At 40.1% G+C, this 25,297-nt stretch overlaps 1 protein-coding gene across 2 annotated transcripts in view; it reads left to right on the forward strand.

The window, feature by feature from the left end:
* The window catches only part of ZNF804A (zinc finger protein 804A), a 225,826-nt gene that overhangs the window by 174,113 nt on the left and 26,416 nt on the right, over window positions 1-25,297 (forward strand). The window contains exon 11 of one of the 2 annotated variants that reach the window (XM_064433768.1): window positions 10,137-10,203. The exons of the other annotated variant lie outside the window; for it this stretch is intronic. The gene's annotated coding sequence lies outside the window, so the exon portion shown is untranslated. The remainder of the gene's footprint in view (window positions 1-10,136; window positions 10,204-25,297) is intronic. 2 annotated transcript variants of the gene reach the window in all.

A 25,297-nucleotide genomic window follows, 5' to 3' on the forward strand; every position in this document is an offset into this window, starting at 1 on the left:
GAGAGGAAATTACTTCAATTAGAGTCTCTTTGTTGTTAGTCTGATCAACTTATGTTCATCGTGTGGCTTAACATTGTTTATTTAATGGGACTCAGCCACTGTGATCTACATACAATAAAATTAGTATTTACTTTATCTGAAAATATAGAGATGGTCAGTGGCACAACTGCAACAGTACATATCACATCCTGAGTCAGAGTCACAGCTGAGTTGTTGAAAGCCTTCTTTGTTCTCTTGGTTGCCTGATTTTCAGAGAAAAATTTTTGCACTCACACTTTTTCTTCTTTCTCCTGTCCCACTCGTCCAACACTTCTTGATAACTTCCGTATTTATTGGCCTGTTTCAAGCAAAGTTGGCAGCTCTGTCTGAGCTGTGGTCTCATAGCTGTGAAGTGCCAATGGTTTTCATTAAAATCACTGTTTTGGCATGTGCTGTAAGTGTGCCTTTGGTGAAGGTGGAAACATTCCTTGTTCTGCCTGCCAGCAGTCTGAGTACCCACACGGCTCTGGGCACATTGTGTTTGTCTGGCAAGTGAGAGAACAAATAAAGGTGCACAGAAGAAGCTGAGGAACATTGCGGGGTCCTGCTAGGAAAAAGAGAGAAGTGGATGTTTGCCATGATAGAGGAGGAGTTGGGAAAAGTGGGATCAGCAGGTGAGATTGGAGGCAAAGGAGCTCGATTTGCAGTAATAACTGGGTTAACAGTTTACAGACAGCGTAGAAGATGGATGTCTCAGATGTGCAGGAAATCAGGCTTCATTAGCTCTGCTCCTTGCAGAAAAACATGTTATTAATTGCCTTTGGTCTCCAGGGGAACCACTAGCCCCGTTTGAAACTATTCTGCTGCTTATTGTCTGAGCGCTGAGGCATGCTCTGAACAGAGGGATGTCTTTGATGCAGATAGATCAAACTCTGCACTGAAATCTGCTGAGATGAGGAAGCCTGAATCAGCAAAGCCAGCTTTTAAGGAAACAGAGATCCCTCTGTGGAATAAAGAAACAAGTGCTGCCAGAGACTGGAAATATGAAGTCTGTGCTCTTTAAAGCTCAGCACTCTCTGGGGCCCAGCCAGCAGCCTGGAGGACAGAGGAGAAATTACTTGAGGATTTCCATCCAAGGAGGAAAAGAGCCCTAAGTGACTGTGTGTAGGAGTGCAAGGACAGCCTGATATGATGTGTGGTTAATGCCTCTTCCCATGCTTGCAGGCTTGGAATACACAAAGCAGCAGCATTAGCAAATGCTCTACAGTGATAGGAAAAATTGCCTGGGACTTTCTTTTCCTCTAACTCCTAATACATGTTGAACCTGTATATTTAGTTTGAGACTTTCCACCTGTCTTTTTGGGTAAGAATTCTGGCACTAAGAACTGTCTTCTGCACAGATGAAGTCCAAGTCACGGGATTGTTTAATCTCCTAAATATCTTACTGTGAAAATCTGCGAGAGGGCAGAAAAAACACTACATTATTCTTGGAGAAGTAGTTCCCAGCTCTGATTTTGTTCTTCAGCTCACATCCTGATTGTCTTTGCCTTTTTTCTTTCACTATAATAACCTGACACAGATCTCGTTATTGCTTGCAGAGGTTGCCAGTTTGTTGGTGTGCCTGCTGAAGGTGTGTGACCTAAATTATTAGATGCTGCTAATTTACAGGGAAACATTTATTTACATGAACCCATCCCTCTGTGGTTCTCCAGAGGATTACGGTACGTTTATGTCTGTGAGTTTATCTGGATCTTCTGTGGTGGAATCTTCAACTGGATGGGCTCTGGTTTAGAGCTGCAAGCTTGTGGTGCAATTATCCAAACCCCAGGCAAGCTTTGCACAGTAAATGCAATGTTCACTGCTCATGTGTGAGGAATTAAGGAATTTTGAATGAGTTAGAGAAGGGACCTCTGAGTTTTTTAGATGATGCGATTTATTTTTTATCTTCTGCATAGACATGAAGGATGAGTTTGGCTCACTTTTTCACCACATGGTTCAGAAGGTCACAGGACTCCTAGTTACAAGACCTTTTAAGGATCTATTGACCGATAAAAGACTGCCGACAAGGACATTTATGTTTTTGACCCAATCCTTAAATATTTTGTCTTATGGACTCATGCTACAGTGTAAGCTTTCTTAGCCAATCATGTTATGGCACACAAACCTACAGTACTCCAAAACTCTGAACTTTCTTCTACTTAATGTGTCTCTGCTTCAAACTATAAATCCACATTCTTGCTTCCAGCACTTAAGTTTGGAAGCCAAGGTCTCATATCAAATCCTGTGTTTAATTCTAAGCTTTGGCTTACAGCCCCAAAGTTCTGAGATTTCCCTGTATTTCGGATTCCAACACTCATTCTGCTTCTGAAGGAACAGTTTGAGCAGAAGCAATAACACACAAGTGCAGTTTGGTTTGAACCACTACTCTCTTTTACAGAATTCATGCAACAGGAATATTTTTGAAGGAGTGGATAGGCATAAAGCATACACTACATGTACAGAGCAACACGTGACTGACTGGTGTTCTTAATGGATTGGGGTTTAACACTGTACAGTTGATAATGGTGTTTAAATTTTAGTTGCTGTGTCAAAATTGTGAAACAGGAGGTCTCAATTATATGGTAGCATAATTACATGTTCTAGAAATGTCTGGACATTCACTTAGTGCCATGGTCTGGTTGACAAGGTGGTGATTGGTCAAAGGCTGGACTTGATGATGTTGGAGGTCATTTCCAATCTAAGTGGCTCTGTGTGGTAATAGCTTAGGGGCAAAACAAATTTGGGAAGTTTAGTCAGTGGAATACTTATTTTGTGGAAACTTTGGAAAGGCATTAAAGCCGACAAGTACATTAACAAACTTAAAGTAAGCTTTTTATTACTTAATATTTTTTCACCAAAATTCAAAGCTTTGGCACTCTAAGTAAAGCAGAAAGTGGAAATCTCAGCAGTGCTGCATTAATTTTTCAAGCCCTAATGTGCCAGACAGGGAATAAGTTATTACATCTGTTGCCCTCTGGGAGGAAGGATGAAAAGCACAAAAATGATTCTTTGCTGTTAGGATGGAATAACTGGATAATAGCTGGTATAAGCAGCGGCGTTGCTGCAGAAAAGCTTTACAGCAGCTTGTGTGTCATCATTAAGAGTGAACATTTCTCTGTATAACTAGTGTAGCAAGATTAGGAAACATGGCAGGGCTTATTTGTTCTTCTCATGGGGCCCTTTACAATTATGGGGGAATTTCAAGCGAGTGCCTCGTGTGCAGCTGCTGCTGATCTGTGTGAGACACTCCTTTCTTCATGCTGAATTCTCAGCCCACAGACATTGATTTCAGGATCCACAGGCAGAAATACACTTGTCCATGGCAAGTTTATGAGAGCAATATGGCACTTGACGCTGTGGTGCCTCTAGGCAGGTTAGGGATTTGTTTGCCCCAAGCCTGGCTCTGGGGTGGGCTCCTGGAGATGATGAACTGAGTCCATAAAATCCTTGTCCCTCTGACAGGCAGAAACATTTGCTGAGTTCTTGGTGACTTGTTTTCCAAGGGAGAGCCCTGGAGGCCCCTTATTAATGGTTGTCTTCTCTGTAAATACACTCATAAAGCTTTCTAAGTATTCTGATAATGTGGCAAATAAACAATGATAACTCCAGAGGAAAATATGGGAATTACTTGTGTGTCCATGAGCTCACCTGGGAAAGAATGTACCAAAGCACCATCCCCATGCTTCACTGGTGCCTCAAGCTAAAGTATCTCAGTCTTTTCTCATCCCCAGGAGGTATGAAAGGCTTCAGTAACAGGGCATGGAGCCAAGGAAGAAAAACAATGTGGATTTTTGGAAGGCTTTTTATCTGCCTGTCTCCTTGGAGCATCAGCTATTACAGTGGCATGTGGATCTGGAAAGGCACATGGACAAAAGCACTTTAGGTCTTCTCAGATCAATTCCCTTTGTTGGAAAGAATATTAGAATGCAATGTATAGATTTTTATCCTCACCTCTAATTGATCTTAGAGGTGAGGATATGTAACCTTATATTTCATGCTTTGTTGTGGGTGCTGTTGGTTTGTGGGTCAAAGAAAGCTCATTTCTGATGGAACCAACTGCACTGAGGGTTTCTATGCACATTTCTCTCATTAGCACTGAACTGATACTGCTCCTCTGGCATGACCCTGCCTTGTTGGGGGTTGGTCTGAGATACAGCAGGCTGTGACAATTTGCTGTGCTGCAGGATGTAATGCATAAACAATGGCTGTTTCAGGGCTGATGTGAGCTAATAGAGGAGTAAGTGCAAACTAAACCTTATGGAAGCATTCTGTCCCTGATTTATTACAAGCATCATCTAAGTGTATTGAGGCAGACTAGGGGTAGTCCTCTATTGTTCCCTGCAAGCGTTCTTTAATTTTCCTAATGCTTCTATTTGCATTGAGCAATGCCAGGGCAGGTATCAGTATGTGGATTTAGCTGAAATCAGCTTTTTTTTAAAACGTGGTTCACCACTCTATTTAATTAAGGGTTATTGGAAAGCTTCCACCTGCTCTGTGTAGACTGGCTATGCCTTAAGCCTTATGTAGCTGATTTTAAGGGATTGTCACTAAATCGTGGCAGGTCGTGTGCTCATATAACTTACATCAGCATTGTCCTTGAAAAGCCAGTGTAGCAGTTCTACTGTGACATGGTTGGGAGTGAGGAATCCTTCTGGTCACACCTTACACAGCTTTGACAGTGTGTGACACTGGTGCACCGAAGGTGAAATCATCTGTCTGTAAACACAGGACAAGCACGTGCCTGTATTTTATTTGTGTATAAACGAACAGAAAGAAAACAAAAATTAATACCCTTGCCTCTGCTAGCTTGTAATTAGCCCTACATATGGGACTAAACATCAAGCCTCCAAACTGTGCACAAATTAATCTTTGATTCTTGAGATCTGTCTACCTCGGGAAGGGAACTGCAGTCAAAGGCAGCCAACAGCTTGGGAAAGGCAAGATCTGCAAGTGTTAAGAGTAAAGCAATTATAGTAAGGGGAAGCTTTTCCATTGTGAAGGGTAATCTGTCTCAGAGGTAGATTAGCACTGACACATCCCCTTTAGACAAGAAGCTCAGAACTGACAGCCATTTGGAATTATGTCTGGAAATGCTGTCAACACCCACACGTCATGAGAAAAAGAAACGTGGTCTCTTGGCTGCCTGCAGTTGCAGCCATCTGTTTGGATGGTGAATTCCTGCTCTGGGGTTGGTTGGAGTGGTTCACTAGGACTTCATGGGTGCCAAGCAGCAGTAGCTTGAAAAGAGCAGACTGTGTATCTCAACACACACTGCAGCTTTTATTAGGAGCCCTCATTCTGCATGACTGCAGCAGCATCCTTGGTTTGCTGGCATGTGGTGGTACTCACATGTCACAGCAGAGGAGCAGAGGCAAATAAAACAGGTTTTGAGGGGCTTTGTACCTGCCAAATGCAGGGCAATGGCCACCTCAAACTTAAAATAGTGTGGGACAATCCAAATGTCCTTAGGAGAGCCACCTCCTGAGATTTGTAGATGAATAGGAAAAATCACTGCCTTTTCACCACCCACTGAATCAGCTGGAATTTATGGCATAAAATTGCTCAATCAATTCCAGAATGGGAGAAGTCAGTCAGAATACCTAATTACATGGTTATTGAATATGGACAGAGCACTCTTTTAAAAAAATAAAATAAAATGTAACTGTGCCACAGAAGTGGAGAGATTTGCATAGCTGGGAGGCAGTGCAGCTGTAAGGAATTTTATTTATATGGAGTATGGCTTACTTACAGTTTTGTTGGACACTTAACAACAAAATTATTTCACTTTAGGAAAAAAGCAGCCAGTGATGATCATTTCACTAGGTCTTCAATATATTAATTCTGATTCTTACCTTGCTTAACTTTTTTTTTTTTTTTCATTTTTCCTAAAAAGTTTTTCAGAAAAGAAAGGAAATGCAGTAATTTTGTACCTAAATGAAGAAACAGTGCATACACCAGAAGTGCAGTCATTGCATTACAGCTGTTCTTATTTGTGTTGTTGGGGAATGATTGTGCATAGCATTAGAGAGTTTTAAGGTTAATGTCTAACCCCACAGATTTCTGGAGACCCACCTTGCTGCCTCTGTAAGACAGATGTAACATGCTTTTACAGGGCCCCCAGGAGGAGACATTTTAGGTGATTTTGGATACAGATCCAACCCTTGGCCAAAAGACTGTGTTTTAAAGTGTCTTTTTTTTTTTTCTTTTAACCAGAGAAGATTGTACATGCTGCTCCATCCTTCCTTGTTTTAAAGTATTACATTCAGTCTTTCTGTCAAGATCTGTTGTTATCTGTCTCTTTTCCCAAAGAAGCCCAGTTTCTTCTGGCATGTAACTGTCTTTACTTCTGTATTTTTTTAAACATGTCTACCTGTCAATTTTTATTTTTTTTTAATAATTTCCTTCATCTCCTATATCCCTGATTTTTAAAACAAGCATGCTGGTGACTGAATAATTCCACCACCAGCTCCCAAACAAGTAAGAAGAAAGCTGATTTTTTTAATTTATGCTTTGATAAAATTGCTTTGGAGTTATAAAACACAGATCAGGTTTCTAGGACCAGCTCCCAAGTGATCTGGACATGAGATTGAGCTGCAGAGCAGGCTCTGTGCAGCAAACCCAGCCATGCCGGGAGGCAGCAGGGTTTGCCTGAGTGGTGCTAATGGAGAGGTAGGACCTCCAGGTTTCTCTGGCTCAACTGTGACATTCAAGGATGCAGGTGAAGAACCTGCTGCTCCATGGTGACAAAGTGCCACGTGCCACTGTCTGCTGGTGGTGGCAAGGTGGCTTTCAGCTCTTGCTGCACGCTGGGCTGGAGGAGCATGCTCCATCCCTGCTCTCCCTGTCACAGGGTTCAGGTGAGAAGGTGCTCTCTCTCCCCTTAGCTGGCATTTGCCATGGTGAGGGGACCAGTATCCAGGGCAGCAGTGCCCAAGCCCTGGGAATGGCTGATCCACAGGGACAGTGGCCAGAATGCCCTGGAAGCCCTGGAAAGGGTTTGATTGTGCATTCCAAAGATTTCTTGCATCTATTATTTTGGCCTTTTCCAGCATGAACTGTCAAAATTTTCTGAGGTTACTTGTTGAAGCAAACACTCTGTACTTCTCCCATTTCCAAGAACCCTTTACCCTTGGCTAGACAAACGATGACATTGCCGTGTCACTAATCTTGCCGATTTTCACAGTGTTTGATAAATGCTTTGGAACAGATTTCATCACATCCAGCAGATTTAATGCTTCTTTAGATAAGGCAAGTGCCTAACAGTAACACTTTCCTCAGTCAATTCAACTACAAGTAAATACTGTGTGTGATTATAGGATTAAATCTGAAGCAAAAGCCTGGTTTTGTAAGCAGTTAAAAATCTCTTGTTGAAGCTCTTCTTTCTCTCCCTTGCTGTAGAAAAGGGGCTCATTTTCCCTTGACAAGTTTTCAGTTATAAAAATTGATTGTACGCTTAAAAAAACAGGTTCTTGGGAGAGCTTTAATTTCCTCTTGAAAGGATCATTTTTTAAATGGAAGTGCACTTGATTTTGGAAAATTTCAATTTTATTTATTCCAAATCTCCCTGCAAATCTATTTTTCTGCTCGATCCATTTTTCCTTTTCATACGCGTGAAAGTTGCCATAGCTACCCATAAATTGCTGATTTTTTTTCCCCAATTAAATCTCAGTAGTTATGAAGAAAGATGTTGTTACTTTTAGCAATAAGAGGTTTCCTCTTCAGCCCCTCACCCCCTTGTTGATTGTGTCTATTAAAGCAGCAATATTTCTCTGACTCATCCTTACCTGATGATTCAGAACCTCAGACATGAGACTCCATACTCAGAAATTACTGCAGTGGGTGTTAATATCTGTGTGGGAAAGGGTAAAGCTTGGAATCCATAATGCCCAACATGTTCCGTGAGGCTCTGAGAAAGCATTCCTATTGCCTAATGTGGGCCTCCAAAATTTAACACTGGACAGAGACCTCAAAGCTGCTCCCCAGCACTGGAAGGGTCTCAGCTGGGTGTTTCCAGTGACTGTGGTGCCTTGTCAAGGCTGACCCAGAACAGAGGCTGGACAGAGTTAAAGAATAAAGCAGGGATTTATTAAAAGGATATCCTCAATGGATGCACCTTGGGCAGCACAAGAGTCCAGCCAGGGCTGCACCCAAGATGAACCAAAATGGTCACAAAATGGACAACCGGTCACGGGGGCTCTCACTTTTATAAGTTCTGCTCCATTTGTATATTGGAGTTAATTGTCCAATTACAGCTTTAGGTTCTGAACTCCCATCCTTCTTGTTTTTCTCTCTTCAGTCCACATTGTTTATGCTCTTGGGCCTGAAATTTGAATCAGTTGTCCTTGGTCCCCAGCTAGAGAAGGAATTGTTTTGTCTCCCTGCTCTGTGCAGAGAGCTCACCATCCCCTCATATGAAGCTCAGAACTGCACACTAAAGCAGCACAGGATCTGAAAAATATAAAAGCTAAAACCTGAGGCATCAACTGAAACACCCAAACATTCAAAAAGGAAAGGAAAGAGGATCTGGAAAACTCCCAGGCAGTCAGCCTCACCTCAGTCCCTCTGGAAATTTTGGAGTGATGCATCCAATAAGCCTCGTGCTAAATTCTGTACTGCACAGGTGGTGTCACTCCTTGTCCTCCATGACTTTTTATGCAACGTGTACAAAGTGGGATATCCATGCACAGGGATATCCATTTTAATGTAGCAGGGAAGTAGAGCTCAAGGTGAGGTTACAATCCACTTGCTGCCCTTGGCTAATTTTCTTCCATAAGCCTGAGAACCAAGAGCTTTGCTATCGATCCCACTGCAGGAAGTGAACAAAATTTTTATTATTTCCTCAGAGAAGAGAAAGCCACAGCAGTTCAACTGTTCAACAGACAGCTCCATTTTTAATTCAATAGCTGAGGCAAACAAAAAGCTTTCCTTACACAGTTTAGTGATAACATATCACACCAAGCCTAGCCCAAAACACTCTTGGAGTGGCTTCCTAAAACTTATCAGACTTCCCAAGTCATGATTTACCCTGGCACTCCCTTGAAAATTTCAGCAATGAATCAAACTTACTGTTTTCTGTTTCTATGGAAATAGAGCAGGAGCACTCAAAAATCATCTAGTTTGTCTCTGCTGATGAACAGATGAGGGAAATACCATACCAAACTTGAGAGCTGGTTCAGAACCCACACAAGGTGAGAGCTTTAGTCCGAGTCCAATGTTTTAAGGATGCTGCACAGCAAGGCAGGATTTGAGGGCTGTGTCACTGCCTCTGGGGCTGTCTGGGTAACACTGATTAATTATATGAATATTTATATGGCAGATTTCTTTGGAAAATGCAAAGAAATCATATATTCGTCTTCCCTGTGAGGGTGCTGAGGCCTTGGCACTGGTTGCCCAAAGCAGCTGTGGCCACCCCATCCCTGAAAATGTCCAAGGCCACATTGGACAGGTCTTGGAGCAACCTGGGATAGGGGAGGGTGTCCTTGGCCATGGCAAGGAGGTGGAATGAGATGAGTTTTGAAGTCCTTTCTAACCCAACTCTCTCTGTGATTCCATGATATAAACAACTGTTGTTTCTGAAGTACCCAGCATGGTTCCCATTGTGCTGTGCTATGGGCAAGCCCAACACAGACCATATTTCCAGACATGTTTTCTACATACACAGCTACAAGGGATGGACAGACAAACATGTGGCTATACCAGCATTTGATTTGGCAGCTCTTACTTTAAATTTTTCTTAATTAAAAATAATAGAATTAATTCTTCTATGTGGGGTGCTTCATAAAGCAGTATCCGAGTAGTCTTGGCTGTAGCTTGATCTACAGCACAGGCAGCTTTTAGAAATGTCTGCAGTGCTCACAGGATATGCAGCAGCACCTAAAGCCCCTTGGAAGGGGTAGATTGCAGTAAAGGGGTCTTTCTGAAAAAAAATGTGGTATTTTCTTCGTGGGAGGTGAAATAACTCACTAAAATATTAGGATTACATCCTTTAAATAATTTTAAGGGAAGTTAGTTTTGTAACTAATATTCTTGGCAAGGATTATATCTGTTTTAAATGATGGTTTATTTTAATGTTGTTTTTTTTGTTGTTTTTTGGGTTTTTTTTCCACGCTGTCATTCAGGTACCCATGAGAAACCCTTCCCTAGATGAGCAGAGCACCTCCATTCCATTTGTGTTGGACTTTTCTGGTAAGTAGAGAACCTGATCTTCAGTTCCCTGGAACAAGTGCAGGCATGTTATTACAGCTGAACATTTGAATGAAGCAATTCTGGAACTGAAAACATGCTGAAAAACACACATCCTAAATTTAAAATGCCAGTAGCAGCACTGTTGTTATCTATTTTTCCTGGAATTATTTTCCATTCTTCAAACATGACAGGTTAACATGTGGGGCCTGGAAGATGTCCCCAATTCTGCCAAATTTAAAGGACATGGGGATCTCAACATTGCCATAGTGAAATTTGATACTATTTCATCCCTTTGCTCACATGGTCTGTCACTATTTAATTTGGAAAACTGACTGATCCCTCTTCTCTGATGTCTGTTTTCACCATCTTCATATCTTCAGAAAAAAAAAAATCTGTAAGAATTTTTCAAGTAAGTAAGCCTTGTAGGGTTTTGGGAATCTCAGCTTACCCTTTAGATGTTTGACAGGCTGGAGAATATATTCATGTATAACAACAAAAGGAAATGATGATACATCTTCTCTCCTCTGAAATACTGTCTGCTTAAAATGAGACTTTTAAAATGAACACTGGAAAGAAACCATTGTAAAAAGCTTATTTTCTTTTGACAAGGTATGAAGTTGCTTTTTCTATTTTTTTTTTTTTAAGAAAAAGGAACAAATTAATTTTTTCCTGTTTAGACTAATTTGAGGTGGAGTAGAAGGAATATAATGGCTTAATTATTTGCATGGTAATTTTTGCTTTTCTGCAGGAGAGTGAACATGTGTATATGAAAACCTTTATTAATAATTCCCAGGTGTGTGGCAGAAAAACAATCTGTGTCAGTCAAAATATCCAAGTTATTTGTTTCATTACATGCAATATAATTGCATTTTATCCTTCTGGCTTCAAGAGCTGAATCTGGTACTGCACTTCCTTTTACTAGATGCTACAGAAGAGATATAATTGTGCTTCAGTAAGTTAATTTTCAATTTTGTTGTGGAACATCAGTTTGCCCAGCTGTGCCAGGGAGTGACTGTGAAGTTCAGGTTTCTGAGTTGAAAGACATTGGCTGTAATACTTTTGCTCAAGTTGTGCTTTCAAGGGCACTACCAGGAAAGCTGAAGTCATGGATGTGGGTCAGCAATCCCACCTGGGCAGGTGTGCCTTTCTTCTCTGCCTGAATGGAAGCAGGGAAAATGCAAACAGGGCTATAAAAAGAAAATCACTGCCCTGGGCAAGAGCCACACACCACAACAGCCTGTCCTGCCTTGTAAGGGCTCCTGTTGCTGGCCACAGACAGGTGCTTAATTGGGACAGGATCATCAGGGTCAGAAGGTTTTAGGTTTTTTCAGGCAGAGCTGGGTGAGACCAGGCTGGAATTAGCCTCACCAGCTTCACCTGGCTTTCCCCCTGGAGCTGCAGCCATCAGCCCCAGAAGGTTCTTCAAGCTCCAGCCTGAAAGCTCAGGTTTGGGTTGAACTGTTTTAAGGATATCTGCTCCCTGTCTTTTGCTGAGTTATTGTTTGGATTTCCTGGACTGACTTGGCTGAGGATCACTGGATGGGTTTTGTTGCTGCCACCATCCTGGATTGGGAGCCCCACCTGTGAGGTCAGTGCCTTCAGTTTTAACTACACAGCAATGTAGTGGCTTAATATAAACTGATTTTCTGAAACACAGAGCACGACAAATGTGTATTGCCTCTTTCAGAGTGCTTAGATATTAAACCTCTGCCTGGAATTTAGCAGGCTTACTTGGTAACGGTTGGTGGCACTTCAGCAAGTGCTACAGCATAGCTGTCTGTCTTCAGTGAAATACAAATAATCTGAAGTTTTGTAGTGGAGTCAGATGAAGTGTGGTCAAGTAATACATTACTATGCAAGGTGTAGTGGCTTAGCATTTCAAGATAATTTTTGTGTGTGGGAAAGTCAAACAATCTAGTTAGTACCTTACACAGTGCTTTTTTCTTCTGAAACAGTTTTAAGCCTGGCATGTGCAGATTCATTTCACCACCTACTGAAATGAATCAGATTTGGTAGGAAAGTCACTGAGCTTGCTCTTCTGAGAGCTGTATGAGTGTAAACTGTCAGGAGGCTACAATTCCCTTATTTCTGAATGAGTGGGGCACACACTCTTTTTCCTAGGGAGGGGAAGAGTCTTCAGAGAGACTTATTATATTCCCAGGCTGTGCTGTCACACCCTGTCCAGCTTTTGGCTTGAAAACTGAATTGCTGCTCATATTTCCAGATCATAACTTGCATCTGCTGTGAAACTCTGAGTGTTGGGATGGTGTTGGATGCTCGCTGTTAGTTCTGGGTGCTCTGGCAGGACAGCAGCAACGTGGAGTTTTGCCTTACAGCCCTCTCTACAAGGGAGTTAATATTTCAACCCTCACAGCTGCACCTGCTCAGCTATTGTTTGTGAGCAAAGAGGCACTCAGTGCTGGCAGTAAGATTCTGAGAAGATGCACACATATTAAAAAAAACCTCTTTAAAATACCAGTTCAGTAAGCAGGTTTCTAGGGACAGTCTTTGCACGTTGTTTTCTGTCTCTTTTGTCAGGCCCAAGATTTGATCCTAGCTGATACTGAGAGAAGAGCCTGTAAGTGACTACTTCTTCCTGCTGAAGGCAATTTACTCTTCACAGAGCCCAAGTTTTCTGTGATTTGAACAAAGTTCCTTTCTAACCAGGCTGTTTTTCCCTCAGGAAAAAAAGTCCCACTGTCCTACACAGCCATTGGACTTGCATTGGTATACTTCAGTGGTTTACTGTAAAAAAAAGTTCTCACAAAGATCCCACATGGAAAAGATCCACTTGCAAGGAGCTGTATTGATGGTCCTTTGATTTGTCTGGTGTGTTTTTGAGATGTAGCTTTTTTTGACATTTGAGCTGCCTGTTATGCCATGATGTAAAGCACAGTGACAGCTATATTTACACTAGCTGTAAATCTGGTTCTGTAAACACCAGATGAAACTTAAACTTGGACACATATCCCCAAACTGTCACCACTGTGACAACACAGTTCTGTCCAGAAATGCAATGAAACTGGTTAAATCTGCAGGGGTGTTTAAGAACCTTGCCTTGTAAACTTAAGGGACATTACACCAGATCTCTTTATTTTTGGTGTTTCAAGATATGGATGGATGGATGGATGGATGGATGGATGGATGGATGGATGGATGGATCGATGGATCGATGGATCCTTACCAGAATCATTCCTGTTGCTGGAGAGGGAGAAAACTATAAGGGAAAGTTGTAAGACAGTAGGATTTGGGAGGGGTGAGAGTGGCATGTTGTTCTCTAGTGGCTTCTTCCATAGGCTGTGACTAATACAACAAAATTCTCCTTTTGGACTGGATGGAAGAGGTTTTCAATTTAAGTTTCTAAGCAAGTTGAGGCTCCACACTCACACTTTTCTGTCCACCTGCTGACAAACACTGAGAGATTACCTCGAGTAGGCTGGGTGGGATTTCTCCCATGTGACAGCGCCAAGGAAGACCAGCTCTTGAATATGCATTGCATCCCTGGGTTACTTTTGAATGCCAGCTCATAAAATCACATATTCCTGAGTAATGAATAAATTATACTGATCTAAATAAATGATACTGTTTCAGCTCAAGGCCCTTCAGCTATGAAGGGTAATGGGCTGGCACAGAACCATTCCTTTTAAAAGTGGTGTAGGATAGGGCTAGTCTTCCTAAACCAGGCTTCTGGCAGGGTGTGGAAGGGATGGAAATACTGGTTTTAGGAAGTGGTTGCCTTCTTAGTGATGAAGTGTTTTCCACATACATGTCCCAAATTGGTGGCAGTGGAATCAAGCACATGCAGCCCTGGTTTCTCAGCCCTCCAGGATCCTTGCTGTCATGCTGCTACTTTTGGAAAGGTGTCAGTCAGGGAAGGGCTTGGCTGTGAGGGAGGTTTAGAATCAAGTAAGCAGATTTAACAACTCACTGAGTGGGATGCACATTGCTCAAGTGGTCAGGGGTCTGGGTTTGACAACGTGATTTTTTGCTCAGCATCTGCTCAAGGCTTGTGCTCCCCAGCAGCAGTGAGGTCACTTGAAAAACACCACTTGGTAAACTGTTCAGGCAGTAATTAAACATGTGATGGTTTTTGGGGTGGGATGGCGACGTTGCAGTGTTTTGTCTGGCTGTTGGCAATGAAGTCACAGATTTGGATGCAGGAAAGAGAAACGACACAGCACAAATAAAGAATTTTGGGGTGTGGAATACCAAGGGTTGTAGAGGTCAGGAAGCACAAACAAGTTATTCGAAGCCTGAAGCGTTAAAATTGACTACTTTTAAATTTTAATTTCCCCTTTTTTTCTGCTCTGCTTTGTTGACATTCCTTAATCTCTAGTAAATTTTATTGCATTCAATGAAAAAAAAAATTCAGACTCCTGCAAAAGTGCTTCAAGAGGGCTTTTTTTTAAAAGGCCCTATGGTTCATTTGGTTGGGATTTTAGTGGTGGTGGTTTTTGGTTTTGGTTTCCACCCAACCCCTCCCCCAGATGGTCGTAGTACTATGGAAATGATGCACATTTTGTAGAAATGCATGTAAGTACATTGCAGGTTGTAAGTCATTAAATGGGAATATCAGGGGGAAAAAATGCTTGAAGGGAAATGCCTGCTAAATAATACAGTTATTAATAACACATAATGATTTATAATAATAAACATTATCTTTCAAGTGACTAGAACAAATTTTTAATCTAAAAATTATAATTTCAGAAAATTATTCTACTTCAATGAGATATTGGTGGAATGAGCAAATAACAGGAAATGTGGGAACAATGGGAGCTGTTCAGAAATGAGTGAGTTAAGGTCACAGTGGCCACATCCCAGCATAAATTGCACCCATCTGGAAAGTCTTGTATCGTCTTGAGGATTAAGAAACACTTCCATGAGAGATTTCATGAGTGTGTATTTAAGTGACTCAAACTTTCCAAACCCCGCCTTGTACAAATTCTGGGATCTAGTGGGAATTCCATATAGCTTTTTTATCTGATAATGGATGTTTAGATAAGAAATTTCATATCTTTCTGATGTTTTTAAAATAATTATTCTCACAGCAAAAGTAATCACTTTCAGAGAAAAGTACAAATTTATTTTTTTGGAACATTGCCTTCAAGTGCCATAAATATAATAGATGTACAAAATAACTGTTGAGGGATCTTTATAAGCAAATGTAAAAGCAGATTTTTCTTTGATGCATTTTTTCCTTGATAGAGTTTCTTAAGATGCTTTAAGTTCTCACAAAACTTTGCATGTAATACATATTCAATATATGGCTGGGCAGTTTGGTGTTTAAAGAGCTTCTGTGCAAGAATGGGATAGACACTTTGGTGCCTTAGGTGAAGTAATGTGCTACTGAATCATTTAGAATATAATCAGTTTTGGGATTGAGAGATACTATTCCATGTGAGAAAACATACTTCAGAGTTCTTGGGGTTTAATGCACTGTCTAAGTTTTTCTGGGCCAGGCTGCTCTTGAATTGTATGGTGTTATATAGGGTGTGCTGCATATTAAATAGGTTGATAATAAAAGCAGAAAAATAATTGTGCCCACCTGGCATCTTGGCAGACTTAGAACATTGATCCATCTTTTGTGGTTGTGATCTTATTTGTGACAAATATCAAAGTTTATTGCTGCTTTAATTTAAAGAGGGTTATTATAGGGTTTGAGGTGACCCCGTCACAGGGAGGAATGATGCATCTGACTCCACTGATATCAGAAGGTTAATTAATTATTTATTATACTGTATTATTCTATACTATATTACACTATTTCTAAACTGAAACTACACAAGCACTCAACTTGATCTCGTGACTGTCTCCTGACCAACAAGATACAGCTTGCAGAAATTGGTTAAACAAAACACAACTACTCACACCAGAATCCAATTACTAATTTTCTTTCGTGTAAACATCTTCCACAACGAATTCCACTTGTGCACAAACACAAGCGCAGCAATTGAGATAAGAATTGTCTTTTCTTTTTCCAAAGCTCCTCACTGCAATTCCCGGAAAATATGTTTAAGAAGTTGTGCCTTGCTTTTCTCTGTGAAGAGAAATGCGGCCACAGGTTATATCTGCCTGGCAAGTGCTTCCCTGTTGTCATTCCAAACCCACTGTCAGTGCAGCTAAAATGGAAATAATGCAGTTTTTACACCATGCTTTGCTTGTTCTCAGTGGGTATTAATGAGTTAGATGTTCTGCCTTGTTGACTCTCCATCCAGTGAGCCCAGACTGTCTTGCTCCCATTCATGCCAGAGTGTGCAGGGTTGGGGGGGGGTCATGTGTCACACAATTTCCCAATTAAGTGGCACATCTTTCGCCCTTGTTAATTAAAGGAAGGGAACAAGCCAACCTCACAAGTTGTGTGGGCTTTTTAACTTTCTTTCATATTCTCTAGCTGTCAAAATTTTCATTACTCACATGCTGAGCTTTTGTTGCAAAATTCCTCTTGTGCCTTCCTTGCTTGCATCTTTAACTATTGAAGGGCTGGGGCAAGATGTTCAGGAATGTGCTGCTTCCTTGTAAGATAGGCTAAAAAAATCTATCTATCTGTCTATCTATCTAATCATCTCCAGTTCAGAGGGTGTTCTAAAGGAGATCATGTTGTAGCTGGGCTTTTGGAGATTAGTCACAAATAGTAGATGGTTTAGTGTTTTCCACTGGTTTTCCATTAGTGCTTTCTAAGGATTATACCAGTTCTGGAGGATGCTGAGTGTAAGTGCTGCAAGTATTGATTAGTTCAGGATCAAAAGCTGTTCCTGATTGAAGTGCTGGGTTTTAGTGTTACTAATTCATTATCTACCACAAGTGTGGATTTAAGAGTGTGTGAGCCTTGAGTGGTTACCCCATTAGCATCTCAGCTATGCAGCACGTGCTTCCTTATCATAAAACAGCAAAGTCAGTAACATAGGCCACTCTTTACTGTTGCATCCATATTTTCTGGTCCAAAATATAATCTGATACTGTACTAGTGTAAATTGCAGGTGTAACAGGGGCATGCCAGAAGGAAACCAGATGTGCAGTGAGTGTCAGACACCTGCTGCACTGTGTGTTGCATATCCTGGGCTTCACACCCACAGATTTTGGCTGTGCAAAGTATGAACAGCCTGTATCAAATGCTTCAGAGCTGCTGCAGGTGTGGTTTGACTACAGAGCAGTTGTAAAAGGTCAAACACGCGCAGGGTTTAACATCCATACATCACACAATTACTGGCTCCCTGTTGAAGCCCTGGCTGGGTTACCAGCAGCGTGCAGGAATGTGTGTGCTGCACTGGGTGTTAATGACAGTGGAGCTGCTGTGTTCCCTTCACCACATTTGCATGTGCAACTCGATTTGGAGAAGGTAGCTGGAATAATAAAAAGCATTAGCAGTGTAGTTAGTTACTCTGTAATTATAATTAAAAGGTGCTAAAGCTGGTTAATGAATTCTGGAGATTGCTAGCACATCCTTCAGTATTAACTGCACGGGTGTGGTAAGGAAAAGGCATGAGAGGATAGCACCATGGAGGGTCCTCTGAGTTTGATTAATGAGAAATCAGACATATGACAAATAGAGAGTATCTGTTTATTCACAGGGAGGAAAAAAACACATATTGTCTTGAATTTCTTGGGTAAGGGAAAGAAGTGTAAGTATAGACGGAACTGATATCAGGCAACTGATACTGTGTAGAAACAAACAGAAAATCACAAAACCCCCAAATGAATAAACAAATCCAGCAGCAAAACCAACACCAGACCACCAAACAATGAGAAGAACTGAAAGCCTTTAAAGTTAGGGAAAGAACTTGGCAAAATTGGCAGAACAAAGCATGCCTGGAAATCTCCCAACAGATCTTGGTAACATCTGTGGTTTTAACTGGAGAAACTGAATTGCTTGTTTGTTAATTAGGAAGGCTGGTGTGTTGCTATGAGGAATTTGAAATGTGAATAATGAACCTATCATGAGGATTACCATTCACTTTTCCTAGATACATATTTCTGCTCAAAAGTGAGATTCCAGAGGAATATTTTGGTCACCACAGTAGCCACTGCATTTGGTACTTCAGTGTAACAGTTGGGAAAAAGCATATTATTAAGTGCCTTGAAAAGCACTTTATTCTTTAAAGAAGCATTCTTTGTTATGGCTGGGCATTAAATATTCCTGGCCACAAATACTTTTTACTTCAAACAAATTCCAATTTAAGAGGAAACACCACCAGTCTTTCAAGGGCTAAGAATCATTTTGGCTAAGGTTTAAGTCTTAAGAGCTAGGGTGAAACATGGCCTTGGCAAAGATCTTAGATAGAAAACTCTTTAATTTAACAAACTCACCAAAATCGAGGGTTGATGGTAGAACAGGGAAGCCCCCAACCCCTTTCTTTTGTTCTTTAGAAACTAGAAATACCTACTCTAGTTGTTAGATTGCTGGAGGATAAATAGCTCATCCACCATCAGCCTGTGCCAGTGTAAAGAGCAGTTCCACAGGACTTCTTACATATCCAGGTAGAGAAGGATCAATTTTACCTTCGGCACATTAAACACTGCAGTCTGGAGGGAAGGGCACAAGGAAGGTATTTCTCTGCACTTCATCAAACCCTCGTTAATTTTGCCTCAATTAATGGCAGATGCTAATCTGTCATTTGAGTCAATGGCATTGCAGCTGGGCAACACAGAAGTTCAGATTTTTCAGGAGAGGGCAACAACTGATGTCCTTAGTATTTGTTCTGCTATATCAAGGTAAAGATCCCCAGTTCTGAGCGGCCTTCAGTGCACAAAGAATGAAGTTTGTGTGTTGGGCTTCTAGAAGAAGTGCAGACAAAGCTAAACTTGGCTGAAATGGAAGGAGGGGACACGTGGGGAAGGATGGAGAGCCAGGCTCCTGCTCCCAGCCTTGTCAGGGGAGTGGGAGCAGGGACAGGAGGATTAGATCTTTTGTTAGAGCAGGTGTATTATTTCTTACCAGTCAGGATCATATGATATATTTCAAGCAAATTGACAGAGCCTGAAGGTGTAGTCAGAAAGTGCTGGTGATTTATTTCCCCACTGATTTTCAGCTCCAGTGGAATGCACAGATAAAATGCAGAAATATAAGAGCTTAGAAATAACTCTTCTGTGATTATATCCAGGTCTTTCCTCTTTAAATATTCAGAGTAAATGTAAATGTATTCATAGCATTGTGTATTCTGGCTGTAGAAATGCATTTGCAGTGTGTCAATGTGTTATAAAAATAATGGAAAATACTATTTTCTAATAAAAAAGCTCACAAAAATTGAAGGCAGTAAGGCTAGCAGAAGTTGTCCCAAAGAGGATGTATCGTTCCCTGTATATTCTCTATTTGAAATTCAAATTGTAATTACAACATTGTACTTTGAGATTGCTCTAACAGTGATTTAGATTCTTTCCAGCAATCGTTTCTCTGTGGTGACGGGGCACTGCTGGTGACACATAAATTCCTTTGACAGATATGGTTAGCTGGCTTAATCCTGCATGGGGACTGTTGAGGGAGATGCTCTAATTACTTGAAAAGGTTGTTTAAAAAGATAAAAAAATCACTGGCATATTTACGTCGGGCATCTAATTATTTTTGGGACAATGGTCCCGGTGTCTTTAGGGGCACAAAGCTGTGCAGGGAAGTGGCAGGAATGTGAGTGGGATCTGGAAACTCACATGCACACAGCATTGCTGTGGGGTGTACATGAATTTAGGGATATTGCCAGCTGTGGTGTGCTGGCAGCAGTCATATATAAAAATAATTAAGACTATATAAAATTATAATTGTATATATAATATATATGTATAAATTATATACTATAGATATAATTTGAAATTATAGCTATTGTCTAGTGTCTGTCATCTGTAGTTTCCTTCCAGAATATCTCTAAATATCTACACCTTTTCAATGCAAATAAATACACAAAACTATTGCAATTTAAAATATAACCTTCAGAATATGGATGTTCATGGATTAATGTCAGAGACATTACATTTGCTTAAAGACAATTTATTTAAAGGTTAACATATATATGAACAATTGTGTCCTACCGAGAGCTATAATATAAAATCCTGGAAGTCAGACTGTCAAAACTAAAGTTATTTTTATGAGGACTTCCACAGAAAAGCTGAGATAATATAGCATATCAATAATTTACTTTAGACATTTTGATTTGTATTTATTAATAAATGCAGCTTGCATATGTAGCTTCCACAGTAATTAAATTGTAATGTTGAAGGAATGGAAAAGGTGATAGGCCTTTGGCTGAGAGCAAGGGGAACATGTCATGTAAGCTTAAAATATTGCTAGTCTTCCAGAAGCCATTAACTATAAACAATGTAGGCATTTTGATTGCATTTTAAGGAGGAAAAATACCCGACCTTGAAAAACAACATATAACTTTGTGGGGAAAGAAACAAAACTGTACACTGGAAATTATTGCAGCTCCACAGGGGAACGAATGTATGTGCTGCTCCAACATAATCTTTTCTACATCTTAGTTAAATATTCCTCATCCTTCTGCAAGCCTGCCAGTCTATTTCTATTATTCTAACGTACCCTGTACTGTCACACTGCCTTTGTTTTAATTCTGTGGTGTTGGAATGTGTTAAATGTGTTAAAAATCCACATTGTTTGAAGCAGTGCTTGACAGATTCCATGTATTCATACTTGGGGTCTTCCTGCTTAGGAACAAACTTTGTCTGCGGCTTTGGAAAGACTTTGTGGTATTCAAACCTCTGCATCCTAAAGCAGGGAAATGTGGGAGTCTCTTCCTTCTCCAGCTGTTTAATTCTTGTAGTAAACTTTAGGTCTTGTGGGATGAAAAGGGCCTCAGAGCTGAAGAGCTGACTCATTTCATTAGCAGAGCTCAAATCGCTGGCACTGCAGAAACGGGATGCACTTAATGGGATTAGCAAGGTTCTGCTACAAGTACATAAAAAATACAGCTTTAAAATTATTCTGATAATCATAGAAATGCTTCATAAGTATCTTGGTAAGGCAATATTCAATCAGTTTTACAATAAAGCTAAAGGGATTTATTATTTTATCTGTATAGGTATATGAGAATTTGGGTTCTAGAACAAAACCAGGTTGATTGCCATTGCAGAACAATTTTATTTCTTCTAACCATAACCTTATCCCTCTCCAATGGTATTTTTTAAATCAGTAATTTTGTATGAGTTGATTCTGATGAGATCACATCTGATGAGATGTGATGTGGCTGGGATTTTTGTAGCTACCCACTTTGAAGATTCTATCAAAAACTTTAAGCATGCCTTAGTCCACCTTTTAAGAAAAGTAGACAGAAGAATAAGCATCTTTCTAAAACTGCAAAGCAGATATAGCAGATAAAACTAGATGTTATTTCTTCTCCCTAGATGTTATTTCTTCTCCAAACTTTAACTTAATCACATCCTCCCAAGAGTGAGTTTTGAGGGATGAATAGCCTAAATACATGTCTTGCATACACTCCAAATGTATGTGAAATATAAGTGCAAAGAAATACACACATGGACACAAACTTGGTCTTTCCATTCACGATGGTGGCTTTTTAGTCAAGAAAAAAATCAGGGTTAGTGTTGCTCTGTTTGCCTTATCCAGCAAAACTTGTACGTCACCATTTGAGGGCTGCTTGGAAGGCTGAATCAGTTGCACCATTTGGCTGCAGGAGAAAGACTCCAGTTCACACATGTTCTTCTTTCTTCTTTTTTGCCTTTTTGAAATGGAACATCAACAACAGTTCAGCGGAGCTCAAAATTAAAGCTCAGGAATGATCGGTTAAATCTCAAAAAATTGCAGGGGGGAAATAGAGTGAGAAATTAGTTTCTTAATATTGACATGATACTGCAACCTTCATTATAAATAAGATTGTCAGCTGATATCACTTCAGTTTTACACATGGATTTCTTATATCTGAGTGGAGCATGAAAATTTCCTCACAGTCCAGCAAAATCTAAACAGATCTGTATGACATGGGTTAATATTCATTAAACAAGGTCTTCTTGAAGGAAAGTAGGTGTTTGCACTACCGCTGCCTGTGATGCCTAAAAACCTTTCTATAGATGAGGTAACGAGCTAGATTGGCTGTGTGTCCTCCATTTGAAGTTGCAGTTGTCACTGGCTTGTATAATTTCTTTCCTTAAGCCAATGTAAGGATGTTGAGGACTTGTTTGACTGCTAAATGAATTATTGTAGGTCTGTACACACACATGTCACTGTCATATTTTCTGGAAAAATCTTCTTGCCCAGGAGTCTTCTCCTGGGAAGCTGAGAGGCCTCAGAGAAAAGGAAAACAATATTATCTTATTTGCTTCTCCTGTGCTTTGCTGCTTTGGAATGTGGTTGGAGATTGTTTATCCAACATGTGAATTGTTTTTACTTATTGGCCAATTACAGCCAGCTGTGTCGAGTCACAAGCTCTTCATTAGTATTCTTTTAGCCTTTTGTCTGTATCCTTTCCGTATTCTTTAGTATAGTTTGGTATAGCATTCTTTAAATAATATAATATAATAATAAGTTAGCCTTCTAAGAACATGGAGTCAGATTCATCATTCCTTCCTTCATCTGGGAACCTTGTAAATACAAGACACACACATGTTCATATATATATATTTAAGTATACTGAGCTTATTATTACTTTTTTTTTCTTTTTTTTTAGAATGCATGATTAGTTTTTGTGATTTTACGGGAAAAAAAATTAGGGCTGAAATTAAATGCAAAATTGGGAAAGCAATATGAAAACTACAGAGTAGCTAAGTCCCCTCACGTTCCAGACTATTGCCAAGATAAGCCATTCAGGAATATCCCCTGAAGGACAAATATTTTACAACTATGACAAATGCCTAAACAGCTAGTAAGGTTTTTTTCTGCTTTATCTGTCTTTTCTTCATTATGCAAAAAAAATGGTGATATTATTTCCCTGGGTGGATTAGCAACAAAGTGGGATTCTGTGCAGGATTGATTTCTATTTCCTTGAGTGCATGCAGTGGTACCTGATCAGATTATTTCCTTTCCCCACCCAATGTAGAGAAACAAGAGCAGGATATGGAAAGAAGGCAAAGTAATTATTAAACTTGCCATGAAAATTCTGTGGAATTCCCAGTGGTGTGCTTGTGACAATTCTTGAAATAGATATTTCTGATTTAAAATAGTTTGCATGGGGATCAGACCACTGTGATTACAGGAGCTGGTTATGAACTGAGTTTAGATGTGAGGAAAATGTATATTTCCTGTCCCTTGATCCTGGTAAAGCAATAATGACCCTCTCCCAACTGAGAGTTATAGAAAATCTTCTGAATTTTCCCCAAGATGTTCCAACAAGAACAACACATCTTTAAATGAAATTTTGACACTTTTCCATCCAACAGAGCTCACATAAGTCTCAGTTGGGTGCAGGACTCCCCTGACTGACAGTGCCCTGTCTCAGTGTTGCATTCACTCACACAAACTCTGTCTTTTCAGGCTGTTTCACTATCCCCAAGTACAGTTTTAGTGTGTGAAATGTACCTTCTGTCTGCGCTCTGCGTTTCCTGTCTGTTATTTGTGTCTCTCGAGCTGTCTGAACAATTGAGAATTGCAGAATAACAGACTGGGGCTGAAGGCACATCTTGTTCAACCCCCTAATTAAAGTTTTTTAAATGTTCCTTCACATGGAGTTGGCAATGCTGTTTTTTTTCTCTGCCCAGAACTCCCTTCAGTTTTTCTGTATCTGTTTGGGTTGCATCAGGTGCAATATGGTAAATTTGGGTTTGATGGAAGTTGTCAATGGAAGACATTTAATTAGCTGTGTTGTCCACAGAATAAAGTCTTTATTAATAGGGTGTAAAAATCACAATAACATTCTTTGCTGTCATATTCATTTACAAGTTTATAACTAATTAGCTGTCAGTTCTCAGCCTTGGGCCCTGTCTTGCACACTTCCAGAACATTTTCCTTTTTCCAAAATACTGTTTCCAGTAGACCTCCTCTCTCAGGCATTCCCAATGTGCTAACTAGGGGGTTCACCCCTTTATGTGGTTATTAGTTAACTATTTTACCTGTTCAGTTGTTTGTTTGAGTGTTTTTCCCACTTTTTCTAATACTTCAAGGGTTTTGTATCTGGAAGTTCTTCCACATTTTTTGACTGAGACCTTTTCTACCTCTCATTGTGCAGCTCTGCGATTTTACTTAGGATAGCTGCCACATTAAACAAGAAAAAAAAGAACCAAAAGACTTCAGGTATTTGCTGTCTCCTTCTTGCTTTGGGTTGAAGGACATTTCTCATTGTTAAAATATAAATGAGTGATGGGAAATGAGTGATGTACCTGGTGCATTTTTGGTTTTACCTCCTGGAAGCTGGTTGGACATGAAGTGTTTCCTCAGGAAGGGGAGAGGAGGCCAGGCAGGGTGGGATATGTGGAACTGGAGGTGGTTTTGTGGCTTCAGCTTTGGTGACAAAGGCAATGGATTCATTACTAGTAGTAGTTTCTAATTTTAGTATGATCTTTCTGTTTTCCTGACTGTATGAGGCACCTAGAGACAATATAGATTGCAATTATTTTTGTAGCAGAATAACAGGCATGTAAAGATGTAAACAGATTTATTTCCCAAGTGTCTTGTCTTTGAATAATGCTTTTCCATCTGCATATCATTGACACTTTTTCTGCCCAGAGAACCTTATATTATTCCTCTATTTTAAAGTCCGTAGGAACTTTATTGATTATTTTTCTGCAGGTCTTTCCAGTTTATGAATTTCAGTGCTGTGCAGTCTGCAGGCTCCAAGAGATCCACACTGAAAACACCAGCCAGTTGTATAAAGCTACATTAGCCCTGATGCTGTTACACTAATGAACTTTACTGGCATTAATGAACATTACTGGGCTAGAACTAGAAGATCTTTAGTCACTTCCAACCCAACTCATTCTGTGCTTCTAGGATTTATTATATAGTAAAGTATTAAATGAATTTTTAGCATGTCTTTGTAATGTACTTCTAAACTAGAATGTGATTGCAGACAACTTGTAATTTGAAAAAGACCTTTAAAAAAATCAGGTAATTTTCCACACAAAATAAGAGGCAAAAGTATTACCTCACAAAGCAGTAGAAGTTCTTCAGGAATTCAAATCTCTTTTATTTCTTCTGAAAATTGTG

Source organism: Passer domesticus, chromosome 10 (genome assembly GCF_036417665.1).
Source record: "Passer domesticus isolate bPasDom1 chromosome 10, bPasDom1.hap1, whole genome shotgun sequence".
Lineage (NCBI taxonomy): Eukaryota > Metazoa > Chordata > Aves > Passeriformes > Passeridae > Passer > Passer domesticus.